This window comes from Sus scrofa, chromosome 5 (genome assembly GCF_054392235.1).
Source record: "Sus scrofa isolate SSC_HxYL_T2T_F1_AM1 chromosome 5, Sscrofa_HxYL_maternal_Yorkshire_Landrace_v2.0, whole genome shotgun sequence".
NCBI classification, from domain to species: domain Eukaryota; kingdom Metazoa; phylum Chordata; class Mammalia; order Artiodactyla; family Suidae; genus Sus; species Sus scrofa.
Window position 1 is genome coordinate 46,014,688 of NC_139387.1, and position 24,952 is coordinate 46,039,639.

The window sequence follows — 24,952 nt, forward strand, 5'->3', positions numbered from 1 at the left end:
CGGGTCCGAGTCGCCCGGGGCAACTGGTGGATGCGGCTGGTCTTCGGGCCTGGGTAGAGTTCCCCGGGACAGCTGGTCGACACCACGGGATCCTGGACCCGGGCCTGAGTCCCCCTGGACAACTGGTCGACCCCGCGTGACATCTGGCACATGCCCAAGTCACCCGGGAAAGCAGGTAGGCTGCGGGACCTCGGACCCGAACTTGAGTCGCCTGGGAGAGGTGGTCCATACCACGGTCCCTCGGGCACAGGCCGGAGACGCCCGGGAAAGTCGGGCGACCCCAAGGGCCTTTGGACACAGGGCCAAAGTCGCCCGGGTCAGCTGGTCGACCCCGCGGTCCGTCGGTCCAAAGCGCGAGTGTCCCAGGAGAGCTGTGTGACACCGTGGGCCCTCGGAGCCAGGCCGGAGTCGCCTGGGACGTCTGGTTGACCCCGCGGGGCATCGGGCATGTGCTCGACTCGCCCTGGAGATCTGGTCGACCCCGCAGGCCCTCGGACTCGAGTGCGAGTCGCCCGGGACCCCTGGTGGGCCCTGCGGGCCCTCGGACCCGGGCCCGAGGGCCTGGAACATCTGGTCGACACCGTGGGCCCTCGGACACGGGCCCGAGTCACGCGGGATAGCTGATCAATAATGCCGGGCCTCGGAACCGGGCCCGAGGTGCCCGAGACAGCTGGTCGACACCCCGGGCCCTGGGGCACGTGCCCGAGTCGCCCCGGAGAGCTGGTCGACCCCGCGGGCCATCGGACCCGAGCGCGATTTGCCCGGAAGAGCTTGTCGAACACATGGGCCCTCGGACCCAGGCCCGAGTGACCCGGGATGGCTGGGCAACACCGCGGTCCCTCCGACCTGAACCCGAATCGCCCGGGACACCTGGTAGACCCGGTGGGACATCGGGCCCGGGCCCAAGACACCCGGGACAGCAGGTCGACCGCGGGCCCTTGGACCCAAACTCGAGTCGCTTGGGAGAGTGGGTCGACACTGCGGGCACTCGGGCATTGGCCGAATGGGCACGGGAAAGCTGGCAGACCCCACAGGACCCCGGCCACGGGCCCGAGTCGCCAAAGACATCAGGTCGACCTCGCGGGCAGTCGGACACGAGCGCGAGGACGCCGGGAATGCTGGTCAACCCCGTGGGCAGTCCCACCGAAGCATGTGTCGCCAGGGTCATCTGGTCGAACCCGTGGGCCCTCGGACACGGGCCCGTGTCACCCGGAGCTGGTCGTCACCGCGGGCATTCGGGCAAGGCCCGAGTCTTCCGGGACGCCTGTTCGACACCGCGGGCCCTGCGACCAGGGCCCAAGTCGCCCGGGGCAGCTGATCCATGCAGCGGGACATCTGGCACGGGCCCGAGGCGCCTGGGACAGCTGGTCGACCATGGGACCTGGGACCCGAACCGAGTCGCGCGGGAGAGTTTGTGGACACCGCGGGCCCTCGAGCACCGGCCCGAGTCGCCCAATACAGGTGGTCGAACCCGCGGGCCCTAGGACCTGGGCCCGAGTCCCCAGGGACCGCTGGTCGACCCCGGGGTCCATCAGACTCACGTGTGAGTCCCCTGGCACAGCTGTTCGACACCCAGGCCCTCAGGCACGGTCTCGAGTCGCCCGGGACAGCTGGTCAACACCGAGGGATTTCGGACACGGGGCCCAGTCGCCAGGGACTGCTGGTTGACCCCGCGGGCCATCAGAACAGGGCCTGAGTCGCGCGGGCCTTCTGGTGGACCGCGCGGGCCTTTGGACCCGGGCCAATATCGCCCGGGACATATGGTCGACCCCACGGGCCGTCGGACTCGAGTGCGATCTCCGGGGACACCTGGTCGAACCCACGTGCCCTCGGACACAGGCCCGAGTGCCTGGGACAGCTGGTCGACCACGCGGGCCTTCAGACTCGGGCCCGAGTCCACCTGGACAGCTGGTCGACCCGGCGGGCCCTCGGACGCGGGCCCGAGTCCCCCGGGACAGCCTGTCGACACCGCATGCCCGTGGACCCGGGCCCGAGTCCCCCGGGACAGGTGGGCGACCCTGTGGGACCTCAGACCCGGGCCCCAGTTCCCTGGGAAAGCTGGTTGATACCGCGAACATTCAGACCCAGGCCCGAGTCACCCGGGACATTTGGTCGAAACCGTGGGCCCTCGGAATCAGGCCGGAGTCGCCCGGGACAGCTGGTCGACCCTGCAGGTCCTCGGGCACGGGCCCGAGGCGCCAGGGAGGCCTGGTCGACACCGCAGTGCCTCCGACCAGGGCCCGAGTTGCCCGGGACTGCTGGTCGACCCCGCATGAACTCGGTCCCAAGCGCGAGTCACCAGGGACAGCTGGTTGACCCCGCGGGCCTTCAGACACGGGCCCGAGTTGCCCGGGACGCCTGTTTGACACCATGCTCCCTCCGACCAGGCCCCAGTCGCCCGGGACAGCTGGTCGACCCCGCAGGTCCTCGGGCACGGGCCCGAGTTGCCCGGGACGCCTGTTTGACACCATGCTCCCTCCGACCAGGCCGCAGTCGCCCAGGACAGCTGGTCGACCCCACGTAACCTAGGACGCAAGCGCGAGTGGTCCGGGACATCTGGTTGACACCGCAGGGCCTTGGGCCTGGGCCCGAGTCGCCCGGGACACCTGGTCGACCCTGCAGGCCCTCGCACCCGGGCCCGAGTTGCCAAAACATCGGGGCGACCTCGTGGAACCTCGGACACGAGCGCGAGTCACCCAGGACTGCTGGTCCACCCTGCGGGCACTCGGACCAAAGCATGAATCACAGGGAAAACTGGTCGACCCCGTGGGCCCTCAGGAACGGGCCCGAGCCTCCGGGACAGCCTTTCGAGCCCGCAGGCCCTCGGAGCCGAACCCAAGTCAGCCAGGACAGCTGGTCGACCCCGCGGGCCTTAGGACCGAAGCGCCAGTCCCCCGGGACATCTGGTCGACACCGCGAGGCCTCGGGAATGGGCCCGAGTCGCCCAGGACAGCTGTTCGACCCCGTGGGCTCTCGGACATTGGCCCTAGTCGCCCGGGACGCCTGTTCGACACCCCGCTCCGTCCGACCAGGGCCCAAGTCCCCCGGGACAGCTGGTCGACCCTGGAGGATATCAGACACAGGCCCGAGTCGACCGGGAGATTTGGACGACACCGCGGGCCCTCGGGACCAGCCCGAGTCGCCCGGGAAAGGTTGTGGAACCCGCGGGCCCTCGGACATGGGCCCGACGTCCCCGGGACAGCTGGTCGACCCAACGGGACATCGGGCACGGGCCCGAGTCGCCCGGTACAGATGGTCGACCGCAGGACCTCGGACACGGGCCCAAGTCACGCGGGTCTGCTGGTCGATCCCGCGGGCCCTCGGTCCCGGGCCCGAATGGCCAAAGACATCGGGTCGACCTCACGGGCCCTCGGACACAAGCGCGTGTTGCCCGGGACTGCTGGTCAACCCCGCGGGAACACGGACCCCAGCGTGAGTGGCCAGGGATAGCTGGTCGAACACGCGGGCCTTCAGACACGGGTCCGAGTCGCCCGGGGCAACTGGTGGATGCGGCTGGTCTTCGGGCCTGGGTAGAGTTCCCCGGGACAGCTGGTCGACACCACGGGATCCTGGACCCGGGCCTGAGTCCCCCTGGACAACTGGTCGACCCCGCGTGACATCTGGCACATGCCCAAGTCACCCGGGAAAGCAGGTAGGCTGCGGGACCTCGGACCCGAACTTGAGTCGCCTGGGAGAGGTGGTCCATACCACGGTCCCTCGGGCACAGGCCGGAGACGCCCGGGAAAGTCGGGCGACCCCAAGGGCCTTTGGACACAGGGCCAAAGTCGCCCGGGTCAGCTGGTCGACCCCGCGGTCCGTCGGTCCAAAGCGCGAGTGTCCCAGGAGAGCTGTGTGACACCGTGGGCCCTCGGAGCCAGGCCGGAGTCGCCTGGGACGTCTGGTTGACCCCGCGGGGCATCGGGCATGTGCTCGACTCGCCCTGGAGATCTGGTCGACCCCGCAGGCCCTCGGACTCGAGTGCGAGTCGCCCGGGAGCCCTGGTGGACCCTGCGGGCCCTCGGACCCGGGCCCGAGGGCCTGGAACATCTGGTCGACACCGTGGGCCCTCGGACACGGGCCCGAGTCACGCGGGATAGCTGATCAATAATGCCGGGCCTCGGAACCGGGCCCGAGGTGCCCGAGACAGCTGGTCGACACCCCGGGCCCTGGGGCACGTGCCCGAGTCGCCCCGGAGAGCTGGTCGACCCCGCGGGCCATCGGACCCGAGCGCGATTTGCCCGGAAGAGCTTGTCGAACACATGGGCCCTCGGACCCAGGCCCGAGTGACCCGGGATGGCTGGGCAACACCGCGGTCCCTCCGACCTGAACCCGAATCGCCCGGGACACCTGGTAGACCCGGTGGGACATCGGGCCCGGGCCCAAGACACCCGGGACAGCAGGTCGACCGCGGGCCCTTGGACCCAAACTCGAGTCGCTTGGGAGAGTGGGTCGACACTGCGGGCACTCGGGCATTGGCCGAATGGGCACGGGAAAGCTGGCAGACCCCGCAGGACCCCGGCCACGGGCCCGAGTCGCCAAAGACATCAGGTCGACCTCGCGGGCAGTCGGACACGAGCGCGAGGACGCCGGGAATGCTGGTCAACCCCGTGGGCAGTCCCACCGAAGCATGTGTCGCCAGGGTCATCTGGTTGAACCCGTGGGCCCTCGGACACGGGCCCGTGTCACCCGGAGCTGGTCGTCACCGCGGGCATTCGGGCAAGGCCCGAGTCTTCCGGGACGCCTGTTCGACACCGCGGGCCCTGCGACCAGGGCCCAAGTCGCCCGGGGCAGCTGATCCATGCAGCGGGACATCTGGCACGGGCCCGAGGCGCCTGGGACAGCTGGTCGACCATGGGACCTGGGACCCGAACCGAGTCGCGCGGGAGAGTTTGTGGACACCGCGGGCCCTCGAGCACCGGCCCGAGTCGCCCAATACAGGTGGTCGAACCCGCGGGCCCTAGGACCTGGGCCCGAGTCCCCAGGGACCGCTGGTCGAACCCGGGGTCCATCAGACTCACGTGTGAGTCCCCTGGCACAGCTGTTCGACACCCAGGCCCTCAGGCACGGTCTCGAGTCGCCCGGGACAGCTGGTCAACACCGAGGGATTTCGGACACGGGCCCCAGGCGCCAGGGACTGCTGGTTGACCCCGCGGGCCATCAGAACAGGGCCTGAGTCGCGCGGGCCTGCTGGTGGACCGCGCGGGCCTTTGGACCCGGGCCAATATCGCCCGGGACATATGGTCGACCCCACGGGCCGTCGGACTCGAGTGCGATCTCCGGGGACACCTGGTCGAACCCACGTGCCCTCGGACACAGGCCCGAGTGCCTGGGACAGCTGGTCGACCACGCGAGCCTTCAGACTCGGGCCCGAGTCCACCTGGACAGCTGGTCGACCCGGCGGGCCCTCGGACGCGGGCCCGAGTCCCCCGGGACAGCCTGTCGACACCGCATGCCCGTGGACCCGGGCCCGAGTCCCCCGGGACAGGTGGGCGACCCTGTGGGACCTCAGACCCGGGCCCCAGTTCCCTGGGAAAGCTGGTTGATACCGCGAACATTCAGACCCAGGCCTGAGTCACCCGGGACATTTGGTCGAAACCGTGGGCCCTCGGAATCAGGCCGGAGTCGCCCGGGACAGCTGGTCGACCCCGCAGGTCCTCGGGCACGGGCCCGAGGCGCCAGGGAGGCCTGGTCGACACCGCAGTGCCTCCGACCAGGGCCCGAGTTGCCCGGGACTGCTGGTCGACCCCGCATGAACTCGGTCCCAAGCGCGAGTCACCAGGGACAGCTGGTTGACCCCGCGGGCCTTCAGACACGGGCCCGAGTTGCCCGGGACGCCTGTTTGACACCATGCTCCCTCCGACCAGGCCCCAGTCGCCCGGGAGAGCTGGTCGACCCCGCAGGTCCTCGGGCACGGGCCCGAGTTGCCCGGGACGCCTGTTTGACACCATGCTCCCTCCGACCAGGCCGCAGTCGCCCAGGACAGCTGGTCGACCCCACGTAACCTAGGACGCAAGCGCGAGTGGTCCGGGACATCTGGTTGACACCGCGGGCCTTGGGCCTGGGCCCGAGTCGCCCGGGACACCTGGTCGACCCTGCAGGCCCTCGCACCCGGGCCCGAGTTGCCAAAACATCGGGGCGACCTCGTGGAACCTCGGACACGAGCGCGAGTCACCCAGGACTGCTGGTCCACCCTGCGGGCACTCGGACCAAAGCACAAATCACAGGGAAAACTGGTCGACCCCGTGGGCCTTCAGGAACGGGCCCGAGCCTCCGGGACAGCCTTTCGAGCCCGCAGGCCCTCGGAGCCGAACCCAAGTCAGCCAGGACAGCTGGTCGACCCCGCGGGCCTTAGGACCGAAGCGCCAGTCCCCCGGGACATCTGGTCGACACCGCGAGGCCTCGGGAATGGGCCCGAGTCGCCCAGGACAGCTGTTCGACACCGTGGGCTCTCGGACATTGGCCCTAGTCGCCCGGGACGCCTGTTCGACACCCCGCTCCGTCCGACCAGGGCCCAAGTCCCCCGGGACAGCTGGTCGACCCTGGAGGATATCAGACACAGGCCCGAGTCGACCGGGAGATTTGGACGACACCGCGGGCCCTCGGGACCAGCCCGAGTCGCCCGGGAAAGGTTGTGGAACCCGCGGGCCCTCGGACATGGGCCCGACGTCCCCGGGACAGCTGGTCGACCCAACGGGACATCGGGCACGGGCCCGAGTCGCCCGGTACAGATGGTCGACCGCAGGACCTCGGACACGGGCCCAAGTCACGCGGGTCTGCTGGTCGATCCCGCGGGCCCTCGGTCCCGGGCCCGAATGGCCAAAGACATCGGGTCGACCTCCCGGGCCCTCGGACACAAGCGCGTGTTGCCCGGGACTGCTGGTCAACCCCGCGGGAACACGGACCCCAGCGTGAGTGGCCAGGGATAGCTGGTCGAACACGCGGGCCTTCAGACACGGGTCCGAGTCGCCCGGGGCAACTGGTGGATGCGGCTGGTCTTCGGGCCTGGGTAGAGTTCCCCGGGACAGCTGGTCGACACCACGGGATCCTGGACCCGGGCCTGAGTCCCCCTGGACAACTGGTCGACCCCGCGTGACATCTGGCACATGCCCAAGTCACCCGGGAAAGCAGGTAGGCTGCGGGACCTCGGACCCGAACTTGAGTCGCCTGGGAGAGGTGGTCCATACCACGGTCCCTCGGGCACAGGCCGGAGACGCCCGGGAAAGTCGGGCGACCCCAAGGGCCTTTGGACACAGGGCCAAAGTCGCCCGGGTCAGCTGGTCGACCCCGCGGTCCGTCGGTCCAAAGCGCGAGTGTCCCAGGAGAGCTGTGTGACACCGTGGGCCCTCGGAGCCAGGCCGGAGTCGCCTGGGACGTCTGGTTGACCCCGCGGGGCATCGGGCATGTGCTCGACTCGCCCTAGAGATCTGGTCGACCCCGCAGGCCCTCGGACTCGAGTGCGAGTCGCCCGGGAGCCCTGGTGGACCCTGCGGGCCCTCGGACCCGGGCCCGAGGGCCTGGAACATCTGGTCGACACCGTGGGCCCTCGGACACGGGCCCGAGTCACGCGGGATAGCTGATCAATAATGCCGGGCCTCGGAACCGGGCCCGAGGTGCCCGAGACAGCTGGTCGACACCCCGGGCCCTGGGGCACGTGCCCGAGTCGCCCCGGAGAGCTGGTCGACCCCGCGGGCCATCGGACCCGAGCGCGATTTGCCCGGAAGAGCTTGTCGAACACATGGGCCCTCGGACCCAGGCCCGAGTGACCCGGGATGGCTGGGCAACACCGCGGTCCCTCCGACCTGAACCCGAATCGCCCGGGACACCTGGTAGACCCGGTGGGACATCGGGCCCGGGCCCAAGACACCCGGGACAGCAGGTCGACCGCGGGCCCTTGGACCCAAACTCGAGTCGCTTGGGAGAGTGGGTCGACACTGCGGGCACTCGGGCATTGGCCGAATGGGCACGGGAAAGCTGGCAGACCCCGCAGGACCCCGGCCACGGGCCCGAGTCGCCAAAGACATCAGGTCGACCTCGCGGGCAGTCGGACACGAGCGCGAGGACGCCGGGAATGCTGGTCAACCCCGTGGGCAGTCCCACCGAAGCATGTGTCGCCAGGGTCATCTGGTCGAACCCGTGGGCCCTCGGACACGGGCCCGTGTCACCCGGAGCTGGTCGTCACCGCGGGCATTCGGGCAAGGCCCGAGTCTTCCGGGACGCCTGTTCGACACCGCGGGCCCTGCGACCAGGGCCCAAGTCGCCCGGGGCAGCTGATCCATGCAGCGGGACATCTGGCACGGGCCCGAGGCGCCTGGGACAGCTGGTCGACCATGGGACCTGGGACCCGAACCGAGTCGCGCGGGAGAGTTTGTCGACACCGCGGGCCCTCGAGCACCGGCCCGAGTCGCCCAATACAGGTGGTCGAACCCGCGGGCCCTAGGACCTGGGCCCGAGTCCCCAGGGACCGCTGGTCGACCCCGGGGTCCATCAGACTCACGTGTGAGTCCCCTGGCACAGCTGTTCGACACCCAGGCCCTCAGGCACGGTCTCGAGTCGCCCGGGACAGCTGGTCAACACCGAGGGATTTCGGACACGGGCCCCAGGCGCCAGGGACTGCTGGTTGACCCCGCGGGCCATCAGAACAGGGCCTGAGTCGCGCGGGCCTGCTGGTGGACCGCGCGGGCTTTTGGACCCGGGCCAAAATCGCCCGGGACATATGGTCGACCCCACGGGCCGTCGGACTCGAGTGCGATCTCCGGGGACACCTGGTCGAACCCACGTGCCCTCGGACACAGGCCCGAGTGCCTGGGACAGCTGGTCGACCACGCGGGCCTTCAGACTCGGGCCCGAGTCCACCTGGACAGCTGGTCGACCCGGCGGGCCCTCGGACGCGGGCCCGAGTCCCCCGGGACAGCCTGTCGACAACGCATGCCCGTGGACCCGGGCCCGAGTCCCCCGGGACAGGTGGGCGACCCTGTGGGACCTCAGACCCGGGCCCGAGTTCCCTGGGAAAGCTGGTTGATACCGCGAGCATTCAGACCCAGGCCCGAGTCACCCGGGACATTTGGTCGAAACCGTGGGCCCTCGGAATCAGGCCGGAGTCGCCCGGGACAGCTGGTCGACCCCGCAGGTCCTCGGGCACGGGCCCGAGGCGCCAGGGAGGCCTGGTCGACACCGCGTGCCTCCGACCAGGGCCCGAGTTGCCCGGGACTGCTGGTCGACCCCGCGTGCACTCGGTCCCAAGCGCGAGTCACCAGGGACAGCTGGTTGACCCCGCGGGCCTTCAGACACGGGCCCGAGTTGCCCGGGACGCCTGTTTGACACCATGCTCCCTCCGACCAGGCCCCAGTCGCCCAGGACAGCTGGTCGACCCCACGTAACCTAGGACGCAAGCGCGAGTGGTCCGGGACATCTGGTTGACACCGCAGGGCCTTGGGCCTGGGCCCGAGTCGCCCGGGACACCTGGTCGACCCTGCAGGCCCTCGCACCCGGGCCCGAGTTGCCAAAACATCGGGGCGACCTCGTGGAACCTCGGACACGAGCGCGAGTCACCCAGGACTGCTGGTCCACCCTGCGGGCACTCGGACCAAAGCACGAATCACAGGGAAAACTGGTCGACCCCGTGGGCCTTCAGGAACGGGCCCGAGCCTCCGGGACAGCCTTTCGAGCCCGCAGGCCCTCGGAGCCGAACCCAAGTCAGCCAGGACAGCTGGTCGACCCCGCGGGCCTTAGGACCGAAGCGCCAGTCCCCCGGGACATCTGGTCGACACCGCGAGGCCTCGGGAATGGGCCCGAGTCGCCCAGGACAGCTGTTCGACCCCGTGGGCTCTCGGACATTGGCCCTAGTCGCCCGGGACGCCTGTTCGACACCCCGCTCCGTCCGACCAGGGCCCAAGTCCCCCGGGACAGCTGGTCGACCCTGGAGGATATCAGACACAGGCCCGAGTCGACCGGGAGATTTGGACGACACCGCGGGCCCTCGGGACCAGCCCGAGTCGCCCGGGAAAGGTTGTGGAACCCGCGGGCCCTCGGACATGGGCCCGACGTCCCCGGGACAGCTGTTGGACCCAGGGGGACATCGGGCACGGGCCCGAGTCGCCCGGTACAGATGGTCGACCGCAGGACCTCGGACACGGGCCCAAGTCACACGGGTCTGCTGGTCGATCCCGCGGGCCCTCGGTCCCGGGCCCGAATGGCCAAAGACATCGGGTCGACCTCACGGGCCCTCGGACACAAGCGCGTGTTGCCCGGGACTGCTGGTCAACCCCGCGGGAACACGGACCCCAGCGTGAGTGGCCAGGGATAGCTGGTCGAACACGCGGGCCTTCAGACACGGGTCCGAGTCGCCCGGGGCAACTGGTGGATGCGGCTGGTCTTCGGGCCTGGGTAGAGTTCCCCGGGACAGCTGGTCGACACCACGGGATCCTGGACCCGGGCCTGAGTCCCCCTGGACAACTGGTCGACCCCGCGTGACATCTGGCACATGCCCAAGTCACCCGGGAAAGCAGGTAGGCTGCGGGACCTCGGACCCGAACTTGAGTCGCCTGGGAGAGGTGGTCCATACCACGGTCCCTCGGGCACAGGCCGGAGACGCCCGGGAAAGTCGGGCGACCCCAAGGGCCTTTGGACACAGGGCCAAAGTCGCCCGGGTCAGCTGGTCGACCCCGCGGTCCGTCGGTCCAAAGCGCGAGTGTCCCAGGAGAGCTGTGTGACACCGTGGGCCCTCGGAGCCAGGCCGGAGTCGCCTGGGACGTCTGGTTGACCCCGCGGGGCATCGGGCATGTGCTCGACTCGCCCTGGAGATCTGGTCGACCCCGCAGGCCCTCGGACTCGAGTGCGAGTCGCCCGGGACCCCTGGTGGACCCTGCGGGCCCTCGGACCCGGGCCCGAGGGCCTGGAACATCTGGTCGACACCGTGGGCCCTCGGACACGGGCCCGAGTCACGCGGGATAGCTGATCAATAATGCCGGGCCTCGGAACCGGGCCCGAGGTGCCCGAGACAGCTGGTCGACACCCCGGGCCCTGGGGCACGTGCCCGAGTCGCCCCGGAGAGCTGGTCGACCCCGCGGGCCATCGGACCCGAGCGCGATTTGCCCGGAAGAGCTTGTCGAACACATGGGCCCTCGGACCCAGGCCCGAGTGACCCGGGATGGCTGGGCAACACCGCGGTCCCTCCGACCTGAACCCGAATCGCCCGGGACACCTGGTAGACCCGGTGGGACATCGGGCCCGGGCCCAAGACACCCGGGACAGCAGGTCGACCGCGGGCCCTTGGACCCAAACTCGAGTCGCTTGGGAGAGTGGGTCGACACTGCGGGCACTCGGGCATTGGCCGAATGGGCACGGGAAAGCTGGCAGACCCCGCAGGACCCCGGCCACGGGCCCGAGTCGCCAAAGACATCAGGTCGACCTCGCGGGCAGTCGGACACGAGCGCGAGGACGCCGGGAATGCTGGTCAACCCCGTGGGCAGTCCCACCGAAGCATGTGTCGCCAGGGTCATCTGGTCGAACCCGTGGGCTCTCGGACACGGGCCCGTGTCACCCGGAGCTGGTCGTCACCGCGGGCATTCGGGCAAGGCCCGAGTCTTCCGGGACGCCTGTTCGACACCGCGGGCCCTGCGACCAGGGCCCAAGTCGCCCGGGGCAGCTGATCCATGCAGCGGGACATCTGGCACGGGCCCGAGGCGCCTGGGACAGCTGGTCGACCATGGGACCTGGGACCCGAACCGAGTCGCGCGGGAGAGTTTGTGGACACCGCGGGCCCTCGAGCACCGGCCCGAGTCGCCCAATACAGGTGGTCGAACCCGCGGGCCCTAGGACCTGGGCCCGAGTCCCCAGGGACCGCTGGTCGACCCCGGGGTCCATCAGACTCACGTGTGAGTCCCCTGGCACAGCTGTTCGACACCCAGGCCCTCAGGCACGGTCTCGAGTCGCCCGGGACAGCTGGTCAACACCGAGGGATTTCGGACACGGGCCCCAGGCGCCAGGGACTGCTGGTTGACCCCGCGGGCCATCAGAACAGGGCCTGAGTCGCGCGGGCCTGCTGGTGGACCGCGCGGGCCTTTGGACCCGGGCCAATATCGCCCGGGACATATGGTCGACCCCACGGGCCGTCGGACTCGAGTGCGATCTCCGGGGACACCTGGTCGAACCCACGTGCCCTCGGACACAGGCCCGAGTGCCTGGGACAGCTGGTCGACCCGGCGGGCCCTCGGACGCGGGCCCGAGTCGCCCGGGACAGCCTGTCGACAACGCATGCCCGTGGACCCGGGCCCGAGTCCCCCGGGACAGGTGGGCGACCCTGTGGGACCTCAGACCCGGGCCCGAGTTCCCTGGGAAAGCTGGTTGATACCGCGAGCATTCAGACCCAGGCCCGAGTCACCCGGGACATTTGGTCGAAACCGTGGGCCCTCGGAATCAGGCCGGAGTCGCCCGGGACAGCTGGTCGACCCCGCAGGTCCTCGGGCACGGGCCCGAGGCGCCAGGGAGGCCTGGTCGACACCGCGTGCCTCCGACCAGGGCCCGAGTTGCCCGGGACTGCTGGTCGACCCCGCGTGCACTCGGTCCCAAGCGCGAGTCACCAGGGACAGCTGGTTGACCCCGCGGGCCTTCAGACACGGGCCCGAGTTGCCCGGGACGCCTGTTTGACACCATGCTCCCTCCGACCAGGCCCCAGTCGCCCAGGACAGCTGGTCGACCCCACGTAACCTAGGACGCAAGCGCAAGTGGTCCGGGACATCTGGTTGACACCGCAGGGCCTTGGGCATGGGCCTGAGTCGCCCGGGACACCTGGTCGACCCTGCAGGCCCTCGCACCCGGGCCCGAGTTGCCAAAACATCGGGGCGACCTTGTGGAACCTCGGACACGAGCGCGAGTCACCCAGGACTGCTGGTCCACCCTGCGGGCACTCGGACCAAAGCACGAATCACAGGGAAAACTGGTCGACCCCGTGGGCCTTCAGGAACGGGCCCGAGCCTCCGGGAGAGCCTTTCGAGCCCGCAGGCCCTCGGAGCCGAACCCAAGTCAGCCAGGACAGCTGGTCGACCCCGCGGGCCTTAGGACCGAAGCGCCAGTCCCCCGGGACATCTGGTCGACACCGCGAGGCCTCGGGAATGGGCCCGAGTCGCCCAGGACAGCTGTTCGACCCCGTGGGCTCTCGGACATTGGCCCTAGTCGCCCGGGACGCCTGTTCGACACCCCGCTCCGTCCGACCAGGGCCCAAGTCCCCCGGGACAGCTGGTCGACCCTGGAGGATATCAGACACAGGCCCGAGTCGACCGGGAGATTTGGACGACACCGCGGGCCCTCGGGACCAGCCCGAGTCGCCCGGGAAAGGTTGTGGAACCCGCGGGCCCTCGGACATGGGCCCGACGTCCCCGGGACAGCTGGTCGACCCAGGGGGACATCGGGCACGGGCCCGAGTCGCCCGGTACAGATGGTCGACCGCAGGACCTCGGACACGGGCCCAAGTCACGCGGGTCTGCTGGTCGATCCCGCGGGCCCTCGGTCCCGGGCCCGAATGGCCAAAGACATCGGGTCGACCTCACGGGCCCTCGGACACAAGCGCGTGTTGCCCGGGACTGCTGGTCAACCCCGCGGGAACACGGACCCCAGCGTGAGTGGCCAGGGATAGCTGGTCGAACACGCGGGCCTTCAGACACGGGTCCGAGTCGCCCGGGGCAACTGGTGGATGCGGCTGGTCTTCGGGCCTGGGTAGAGTTCCCCGGGACAGCTGGTCGACACCACGGGATCCTGGACCCGGGCCTGAGTCCCCCTGGACAACTGGTCGACCCCGCGTGACATCTGGCACATGCCCAAGTCACCCGGGAAAGCAGGTAGGCTGCGGGACCTCGGACCCGAACTTGAGTCGCCTGGGAGAGGTGGTCCATACCACGGTCCCTCGGGCACAGGCCGGAGACGCCCGGGAAAGTCGGGCGACCCCAAGGGCCTTTGGACACAGGGCCAAAGTCGCCCGGGTCAGCTGGTCGACCCCGCGGTCCGTCGGTCCAAAGCGCGAGTGTCCCAGGAGAGCTGTGTGACACCGTGGGCCCTCGGAGCCAGGCCGGAGTCGCCTGGGACGTCTGGTTGACCCCGCGGGGCATCGGGCATGTGCTCGACTCGCCCTGGAGATCTGGTCGACCCCGCAGGCCCTCGGACTCGAGTGCGAGTCGCCCGGGAGCCCTGGTGGACCCTGCGGGCCCTCGGACCCGGGCCCGAGGGCCTGGAACATCTGGTCGACACCGTGGGCCCTCGGACACGGGCCCGAGTCACGCGGGATAGCTGATCAATAATGCCGGGCCTCGGAACCGGGCCCGAGGTGCCCGAGACAGCTGGTCGACACCCCGGGCCCTGGGGCACGTGCCCGAGTCGCCCCGGAGAGCTGGTCGACCCCGCGGGCCATCGGACCCGAGCGCGATTTGCCCGGAAGAGCTTGTCGAACACATGGGCCCTCGGACCCAGGCCCGAGTGACCCGGGATGGCTGGGCAACACCGCGGTCCCTCCGACCTGAACCCGAATCGCCCGGGACACCTGGTAGACCCGGTGGGACATCGGGCCCGGGCCCAAGACACCCGGGACAGCAGGTCGACCGCGGGCCCTTGGACCCAAACTCGAGTCGCTTGGGAGAGTGGGTCGACACTGCGGGCACTCGGGCATTGGCCGAATGGGCACGGGAAAGCTGGCAGACCCCGCAGGACCCCGGCCACGGGCCCGAGTCGCCAAAGACATCAGGTCGACCTCGCGGGCAGTCGGACACGAGCGCGAGGACGCCGGGAATGCTGGTCAACCCCGTGGGCAGTCCCACCGAAGCATGTGTCGCCAGGGTCATCTGGTCGAACCCGTGGGCCCTCGGACACGGGCCCGTGTCACCCGGAGCTGGTCGTCACCGCGGGCATTCGGGCAAGGCCCGAGTCTTCCGGGACGCCTGTTCGACACCGCGGGCCCTGCGACCAGGGCCCAAGTCGCCCGGGGCAGCTGATCCATGCAGCGGGACATCTGGCACGGGCCCGAGGCGCCTGGGACAGCTGGTCGACCATGGGACCTGGGACCCGAACCGAGTCGCGCGGGAGAGTTTGTGGACACCGCGGGCCCTCGAGCACCGGCCCGAGTCGCCCAATACAGGTGGTCGAACCCGCGGGCCCTAGGACCTGGGCCCGAGTCCCCAGGGACCGCTGGTCGACCCCGGGGTCCATCAGACTCACGTGTGAGTCCCCTGGCACAGCTGTTCGACACCCAGGCCCTCAGGCACGGTCTCGAGTCGCCCGGGACAGCTGGTCAACACCGAGGGATTTCGGACACGGGCCCCAGGCGCCAGGGACTGCTGGTTGACCCCGCGGGCCATCAGAACAGGGCCTGAGTCGCGCGGGCCTGCTGGTGGACCGCGCGGGCCTTTGGACCCGGGCCAATATCGCCCGGGACATATGGTCGACCCCACGGGCCGTCGGACTCGAGTGCGATCTCCGGGGACACCTGGTCGAACCCACGTGCCCTCGGACACAGGCCCGAGTGCCTGGGACAGCTGGTCGACCACGCGGGCCTTCAGACTCGGGCCCGAGTCCACCTGGACAGCTGGTCGACCCGGCGGGCCCTCGGACGCGGGCCCGAGTCCCCCGGGACAGCCTGTCGACACCGCATGCCCGTGGACCCGGGCACGAGTCCCCCGGGACAGGTGGGCGACCCTGTGGGACCTCAGACCCGGGCCCGAGTTCCCTGGGAAAGCTGGTTGATACCGCGAGCATTCAGACCCAGGCCCGAGTCACCCGGGACATTTGGTCGAAACCGTGGGCCCTCGGAATCAGGCCGGAGTCGCCCGGGACAGCTGGTCGACCCCGCAGGTCCTCGGGCACGGGCCCGAGGCGCCAGGGAGGCCTGGTCGACACCGCGTGCCTCCGACCAGGGCCCGAGTTGCCCGGGACTGCTGGTCGACCCCGCGTGCACTCGGTCCCAAGCGCGAGTCACCAGGGACAGCTGGTTGACCCCGCGGGCCTTCAGACACGGGCCCGAGTTGCCCGGGACGCCTGTTTGACACCATGCTCCCTCCGACCAGGCCCCAGTCGCCCAGGACAGCTGGTCGACCCCACGTAACCTAGGACGCAAGCGCGAGTGGTCCGGGACATCTGGTTGACACCGCAGGGCCTTGGGCCTGGGCCCGAGTCGCCCGGGACACCTGGTCGACCCTGCAGGCCCTCGCACCCGGGCCCGAGTTGCCAAAACATCGGGGCGACCTCGTGGAACCTCGGACACGAGCGCGAGTCACCCAGGACTGCTGGTCCACCCTGCGGGCACTCGGACCAAAGCACGAATCACAGGGAAAACTGGTCGACCCCGTGGGCCTTCAGGAACGGGCCCGAGCCTCCGGGACAGCCTTTCGAGCCCGCAGGCCCTCGGAGCCGAACCCAAGTCAGCCAGGACAGCTGGTCGACCCCGCGGGCCTTAGGACCGAAGCGCCAGTCCCCCGGGACATCTGGTCGACACCGCGAGGCCTCGGGAATGGGCCCGAGTCGCCCAGGACAGCTGTTCGACCCCGTGGGCTCTCGGACATTGGCCCTAGTCGCCCGGGACGCCTGTTCGACACCCCGCTCCGTCCGACCAGGGCCCAAGTCCCCCGGGACAGCTGGTCGACCCTGGAGGATATCAGACACAGGCCCGAGTCGACCGGGAGATTTGGACGACACCGCGGGCCCTCGGGACCAGCCCGAGTCGCCCGGGAAAGGTTGTGGAACCCGCGGGCCCTCGGACATGGGCCCGACGTCCCCGGGACAGCTGTTGGACCCAGGGGGACATCGGGCACGGGCCCGAGTCGCCCGGTACAGATGGTCGACCGCAGGACCTCGGACACGGGCCCAAGTCACACGGGTCTGCTGGTCGATCCCGCGGGCCCTCGGTCCCGGGCCCGAATGGCCAAAGACATCGGGTCGACCTCACGGGCCCTCGGACACAAGCGCGTGTTGCCCGGGACTGCTGGTCAACCCCGCGGGAACACGGACCCCAGCGTGAGTGGCCAGGGATAGCTGGTCGAACACGCGGGCCTTCAGACACGGGTCCGAGTCGCCCGGGGCAACTGGTGGATGCGGCTGGTCTTCGGGCCTGGGTAGAGTTCCCCGGGACAGCTGGTCGACACCACGGGATCCTGGACCCGGGCCTGAGTCCCCCTGGACAACTGGTCGACCCCGCGTGACATCTGGCACATGCCCAAGTCACCCGGGAAAGCAGGTAGGCTGCGGGACCTCGGACCCGAACTTGAGTCGCCTGGGAGAGGTGGTCCATACCACGGTCCCTCGGGCACAGGCCGGAGACGCCCGGGAAAGTCGGGCGACCCCAAGGGCCTTTGGACACAGGGCCAAAGTCGCCCGGGTCAGCTGGTCGACCCCGCGGTCCGTCGGTCCAAAGCGCGAGTGTCCCAGGAGAGCTGTGTGACACCGTGGGCCCTCGGAGCCAGGCCGGAGTCGCCTGGGACGTCTGGTTGACCCCGCGGGGCATCGGGCATGTGCTCGACTCGCCCTGGAGATCTGGTCGACCCCGCAGGCCCTCGGACTCGAGTGCGAGTCGCCCGGGACCCCTGGTGGACCCTGCGGGCCCTCGGACCCGGGCCCGAGGGCCTGGAACATCTGGTCGACACCGTGGGCCCTCGGACACGGGCCCGAGTCACGCGGGATAGCTGATCAATAATGCCGGGCCTCGGAACCGGGCCCGAGGTGCCCGAGACAGCTGGTCGACACCCCGGGCCCTGGGGCACGTGCCCGAGTCGCCCCGGAGAGCTGGTCGACCCCGCGGGCCATCGGACCCGAGCGCGATTTGCCCGGAAGAGCTTGTCGAACACATGGGCCCTCGGACCCAGGCCCGAGTGACCCGGGATGGCTGGGCAACACCGCGGTCCCTCCGACCTGAACCCGAATCGCCCGGGACACCTGGTAGACCCGGTGGGACATCGGGCCCGGGCCCAAGACACCCGGGACAGCAGGTCGACCGCGGGCCCTTGGACCCAAACTCGAGTCGCTTGGGAGAGTGGGTCGACACTGCGGGCACTCGGGCATTGGCCGAATGGGCACGGGAAAGCTGGCAGACCCCGCAGGACCCCGGCCACGGGCCCGAGTCGCCAAAGACATCAGGTCGACCTCGCGGGCAGTCGGACACGAGCGCGAGGACGCCGGGAATGCTGGTCAACCCCGTGGGCAGTCCCACCGAAGCATGTGTCGCCAGGGTCATCTGGTCGAACCCGTGGGCTCTCGGACACGGGCCCGTGTCACCCGGAGCTGGTCGTCACCGCGGGCATTCGGGCAAGGCCCGAGTCTTCCGGGACGCCTGTTCGACACCGCGGGCCCTGCGACCAGGGCCCAAGTCGCCCGGGGCAGCTGATCCATGCAGCGGGACATCTGGCACGGGCCCGAGGCGCCTGGGACAGCTGGTCGACCATGGGACCTGGGACCCGAACCGAGTCGCGCGGGAGAGTTTGTGGACACCGCGGGCCCTCGAGCACCGGCCCGAGTCGCCCAATACAGGTGGTCGAACCCGCGGGCCCTAGGACCTGGGCCCGAGTCCCCAGGGACCGCTGGTCGACCCCGGGGTCCATCAGACTCACGTGTGAGTCCCCTGGCACAGCTGTTCGACACCCAGGCCCTCAGGCACGGTCTCGAGTCGCCCGGGACAGCTGGTCAACACCGAGGGATTTCGGACACGGGCCCCAGGCGCCAGGGACTGCTGGTTGACCCCGCGGGCCATCAGAACAGGGCCTGAGTCGCGCGGGCCTGCTGGTGGACCGCGCGGGCCTTTGGACCCGGGCCAATATCGCCCGGGACATATGGTCGACCCCACGGGCCGTCGGACTCGAGTGCGATCTCCGGGGACACCTGGTCGAACCCACGTGCCCTCGGACACAGGCCCGAGTGCCTGGGACAGCTGGTCGACCCGGCGGGCCCTCGGACGCGGGCCCGAGTCGCCCGGGACAGCCTGTCGACAACGCATGCCCGTGGACCCGGGCCCGAGTCCCCCGGGACAGGTGGGCGACCCTGTGGGACCTCAGACCCGGGCCCGAGTTCCCTGGGAAAGCTGGTTGATACCGCGAGCATTCAGACCCAGGCCCGAGTCACCCGGGTCATTTGGTCGAAACCGTGGGCCCTCGGAATCAGGCCGGAGTCGCCCGGGACAGCTGGTCGACCCCGCAGGTCCTCGGGCACGGGCCCGAGGCGCCAGGGAGGCCTGGTCGACACCGCGTGCCTCCGACCAGGGCCCGAGTTGCCCGGGACTGCTGGTCGACCCCGCGTGCACTCGGTCCCAAGCGCGAGTCACCAGGGACAGCTGGTTGACCCCGCGGGCCTTCAGACACGGGCCCGAGTTGCCCGGGACGCCTGTTTGACACCATGCTCCCTCCGACCAGGCCCCAGTCGCCCAGGACAGCTGGTCGACCCCACGTAACCTAGGACGCAAGCGCAAGTGGTCCGGGACATCTGGTTGACACCGCAGGGCCTTGGGCATGGGCCTGAGTCGCCCGGGACACCTGGTCGACCCTGCAGGCCCTCGCACCCGGGCCCGAGTTGCCAAAACATCGGGGCGACCTTGTGGAACCTCGGACACGAGCGCGAGTCACCCAGGACTGCTGGTCCACCCTGCGGGCACTCGGACCAAAGCACGAATCACAGGGAAAACTGGTCGACCCCGTGGGCCTTCAGGAACGGGCCCGAGCCTCCGGGAGAGCCTTTCGAGCCCGCAGGCCCTCGGAGCCGAACCCAAGTCAGCCAGGACAGCTGGTCGACCCCGCGGGCCTTAGGACCGAAGCGCCAGTCCCCCGGGACATCTGGTCGACACCGCGAGGCCTCGGGAATGGGCCCGAGTCGCCCAGGACAGCTGTTCGACCCCGTGGGCTCTCGGACATTGGCCCTAGTCGCCCGGGACGCCTGTTCGACACCCCGCTCCGTCCGACCAGGGCCCAAGTCCCCCGGGACAGCTGGTCGACCCTGGAGGATATCAGACACAGGCCCGAGTCGACCGGGAGATTTGGACGACACCGCGGGCCCTCGGGACCAGCCCGAGTCGCCCGGGAAAGGTTGTGGAACCCGCGGGCCCTCGGACATGGGCCCGACGTCCCCGGGACAGCTGGTCGACCCAGGGGGACATCGGGCACGGGCCCGAGTCGCCCGGTACAGATGGTCGACCGCAGGACCTCGGACACGGGCCCAAGTCACGCGGGTCTGCTGGTCGATCCCGCGGGCCCTCGGTCCCGGGCCCGAATGGCCAAAGACATCGGGTCGACCTCACGGGCCCTCGGACACAAGCGCGTGTTGCCCGGGACTGCTGGTCAACCCCGCGGGAACACGGACCCCAGCGTGAGTGGCCAGGGATAGCTGGTCGAACACGCGGGCCTTCAGACACGGGTCCGAGTCGCCCGGGGCAACTGGTGGATGCGGCTGGTCTTCGGGCCTGGGTAGAGTTCCCCGGGACAGCTGGTCGACACCACGGGATCCTGGACCCGGGCCTGAGTCCCCCTGGACAACTGGTCGACCCCGCGTGACATCTGGCACATGCCCAAGTCACCCGGGAAAGCAGGTAGGCTGCGGGACCTCGGACCCGAACTTGAGTCGCCTGGGAGAGGTGGTCCATACCACGGTCCCTCGGGCACAGGCCGGAGACGCCCGGGAAAGTCGGGCGACCCCAAGGGCCTTTGGACACAGGGCCAAAGTCGCCCGGGTCAGCTGGTCGACCCCGCGGTCCGTCGGTCCAAAGCGCGAGTGTCCCAGGAGAGCTGTGTGACACCGTGGGCCCTCGGAGCCAGGCCGGAGTCGCCTGGGACGTCTGGTTGACCCCGCGGGGCATCGGGCATGTGCTCGACTCGCCCTGGAGATCTGGTCGACCCCGCAGGCCCTCGGACTCGAGTGCGAGTCGCCCGGGAGCCCTGGTGGACCCTGCGGGCCCTCGGACCCGGGCCCGAGGGCCTGGAACATCTGGTCGACACCGTGGGCCCTCGGACACGGGCCCGAGTCACGCGGGATAGCTGATCAATAATGCCGGGCCTCGGAACCGGGCCCGAGGTGCCCGAGACAGCTGGTCGACACCCCGGGCCCTGGGGCACGTGCCCGAGTCGCCCCGGAGAGCTGGTCGACCCCGCGGGCCATCGGACCCGAGCGCGATTTGCCCGGAAGAGCTTGTCGAACACATGGGCCCTCGGACCCAGGCCCGAGTGACCCGGGATGGCTGGGCAACACCGCGGTCCCTCCGACCTGAACCCGAATCGCCCGGGACACCTGGTAGACCCGGTGGGACATCGGGCCCGGGCCCAAGACACCCGGGACAGCAGGTCGACCGCGGGCCCTTGGACCCAAACTCGAGTCGCTTGGGAGAGTGGGTCGACACTGCGGGCACTCGGGCATTGGCCGAATGGGCACGGGAAAGCTGGCAGACCCCGCAGGACCCCGGCCACGGGCCCGAGTCGCCAAAGACATCAGGTCGACCTCGCGGGCAGTCGGACACGAGCGCGAGGACGCCGGGAATGCTGGTCAACCCCGTGGGCAGTCCCACCGAAGCATGTGTCGCCAGGGTCATCTGGTCGAACCCGTGGGCCCTCGGACACGGGCCCGTGTCACCCGGAGCTGGTCGTCACCGCGGGCATTCGGGCAAGGCCCGAGTCTTCCGGGACGCCTGTTCGACACCGCGGGCCCTGCGACCAGGGCCCAAGTCGCCCGGGGCAGCTGATCCATGCAGCGGGACATCTGGCACGGGCCCGAGGCGCCTGGGACAGCTGGTCGACCATGGGACCTGGGACCCGAACCGAGTCGCGCGGGAGAGTTTGTGGACACCGCGGGCCCTCGAGCACCGGCCCGAGTCGCCCAATACAGGTGGTCGAACCCGCGGGCCCTAGGACCTGGGCCCGAGTCCCCAGGGACCGCTGGTCGACCCCGGGGTCCATCAGACTCACGTGTGAGTCCCCTGGCACAGCTGTTCGACACCCAGGCCCTCAGGCACGGTCTCGAGTCGCCCGGGACAGCTGGTCAACACCGAGGGATTTCGGACACGGGCCCCAGGCGCCAGGGACTGCTGGTTGACCCCGCGGGCCATCAGAACAGGGCCTGAGTCGCGCGGGCCTGCTGGTGGACCGCGCGGGCCTTTGGACCCGGGCCAATATCGCCCGGGACATATGGTCGACCCCACGGGCCGTCGGACTCGAGTGCGATCTCCGGGGACACCTGGTCGAACCCACGTGCCCTCGGACACAGGCCCGAGTGCCTGGGACAGCTGGTCGACCACGCGGGCCTTCAGACTCGGGCCCGAGTCCACCTGGACAGCTGGTCGACCCGGCGGGCCCTCGGACGCGGGCCCGAGTCCCCCGGGACAGCCTGTCGACACCGCATGCCCGTGGACCCGGGCACGAGTCCCCCGGGACAGGTGGGCGACCCTGTGGGACCTCAGACCCGGGCCCGAGTTCCCTGGGAAAGCTGGTTGATACCGCGAGCATTCAGACCCAGGCCCGAGTCACCCGGGACATTTGGTCGAAACCGTGGGCCCTCGGAATCAGGCCGGAGTCGCCCGGGACAGCTGGTCGACCCCGCAGGTCCTCGGGCACGGGCCCGAGGCGCCAGGGAGGCCTGGTCGACACCGCGTGCCTCCGACCAGGGCCCGAGTTGCCCGGGACTGCTGGTCGACCCCGCGTGCACTCGGTCCCAAGCGCGAGTCACCAGGGACAGCTGGTTGACCCCGCGGGCCTTCAGACACGGGCCCGAGTTGCCCGGGACGCCTGTTTGACACCATGCTCCCTCCGACCAGGCCGCAGTCGCCCAGGACAGCTGGTCGACCCCACGTAACCTAGGACGCAAGCGCGAGTGGTCCGGGACATCTGGTTGACACCGCAGGGCCTTGGGCCTGGGCCCGAGTCGCCCGGGACACCTGGTCGACCCTGCAGGCCCTCGCACCCGGGCCCGAGTTGCCAAAACATCGGGGCGACCTCGTGGAACCTCGGACACGAGCGCGAGTCACCCAGGACTGCTGGTCCACCCTGCGGGCACTCGGACCAAAGCACGAATCACAGGGAAAACTGGTCGACCCCGTGGGCCTTCAGGAACGGGCCCGAGCCTCCGGGACAGCCTTTCGAGCCCGCAGGCCCTCGGAGCCGAACCCAAGTCAGCCAGGACAGCTGGTCGACCCCGCGGGCCTTAGGACCGAAGCGCCAGTCCCCCGGGACATCTGGTCGACACCGCGAGGCCTCGGGAATGGGCCCGAGTCGCCCAGGACAGCTGTTCGACCCCGTGGGCTCTCGGACATTGGCCCTAGTCGCCCGGGACGCCTGTTCGACACCCCGCTCCATCCGACCAGGGCCCAAGTCCCCCGGGACAGCTGGTCGACCCTGGAGGATATCAGACACAGGCCCGAGTCGACCGGGAGATTTGGACGACACCGCGGGCCCTCGGGACCAGCCCGAGTCGCCCGGGAAAGGTTGTGGAACCCGCGGGCCCTCGGACATGGGCCCGACGTCCCCGGGACAGCTGGTCGACCCAGGGGGACATCGGGCACGGGCCCGAGTCGCCCGGTACAGATGGTCGACCGCAGGACCTCGGACACGGGCCCAAGTCACGCGGGTCTGCTGGTCGATCCCGCGGGCCCTCGGTCCCGGGCCCGAATGGCCAAAGACATCGGGTCGACCTCACGGGCCCTCGGACACAAGCGCGTGTTGCCCGGGACTGCTGGTCAACCCCGCGGGAACACGGACCCCAGCGTGAGTGGCCAGGGATAGCTGGTCGAACACGCGGGCCTTCAGACACGGGTCCGAGTCGCCCGGGGCAACTGGTGGATGCGGCTGGTCTTCGGGCCTGGGTAGAGTTCCCCGGGACAGCTGGTCGACACCACGGGATCCTGGACCCGGGCCTGAGTCCCCCTGGACAACTGGTCGACCCCGCGTGACATCTGGCACATGCCCAAGTCACCCGGGAAAGCAGGTAGGCTGCGGGACCTCGGACCCGAACTTGAGTCGCCTGGGAGAGGTGGTCCATACCACGGTCCCTCGGGCACAGGCCGGAGACGCCCGGGAAAGTCGGGCGACCCCAAGGGCCTTGGGACACAGGGCCAAAGTCGCCCGGGTCAGCTGGTCGACCCCGCGGTCCGTCGGTCCAAAGCGCGAGTGTCCCAGGAGAGCTGTGTGACACCGTGGGCCCTCGGAGCCAGGCCGGAGTCGCCTGGGACGTCTGGTTGACCCCGCGGGGCATCGGGCATGTGCTCGACTCGCCCTGGAGATCTGGTCGACCCCGCAGGCCCTCGGACTCGAGTGCGAGTCGCCCGGGAGCCCTGGTGGACCCTGCGGGCCCTCGGACCCGGGCCCGAGGGCCTGGAACATCTGGTCGACACCGTGGGCCCTCGGACACGGGCCCGAGTCACGCGGGATAGCTGATCAATAATGCCGGGCCTCGGAACCGGGCCCGAGGTGCCCGAGACAGCTGGTCGACACCCCGGGCCCTGGGGCACGTGCCCGAGTCGCCCCGGAGAGCTGGTCGACCCCGCGGGCCATCGGACCCGAGCGCGATTTGCCCGGAAGAGCTTGTCGAACACATGGGCCCTCGGACCCAGGCCCGAGTGACCCGGGATGGCTGGGCAACACCGCGGTCCCTCCGACCTGAACCCGAATCGCCCGGGACACCTGGTAGACCCGGTGGGACATCGGGCCCGGGCCCAAGACACCCGGGACAGCAGGTCGACCGCGGGCCCTTGGACCCAAACTCGAGTCGCTTGGGAGAGTGGGTCGACACTGCGGGCACTCGGGCATTGGCCGAATGGGCACGGGAAAGCTGGCAGACCCCGCAGGACCCCGGCCACGGGCCCGAGTCGCCAAAGACATCAGGTCGACCTCGCGGGCAGTCGGACACGAGCGTGAGGACGCCGGGAATGCTGGTCAACCCCGTGGGCAGTCCCACCGAAGCATGTGTCGCCAGGGTCATCTGGTCGAACCCGTGGGCTCTCGGACACGGGCCCGTGTCACCCGGA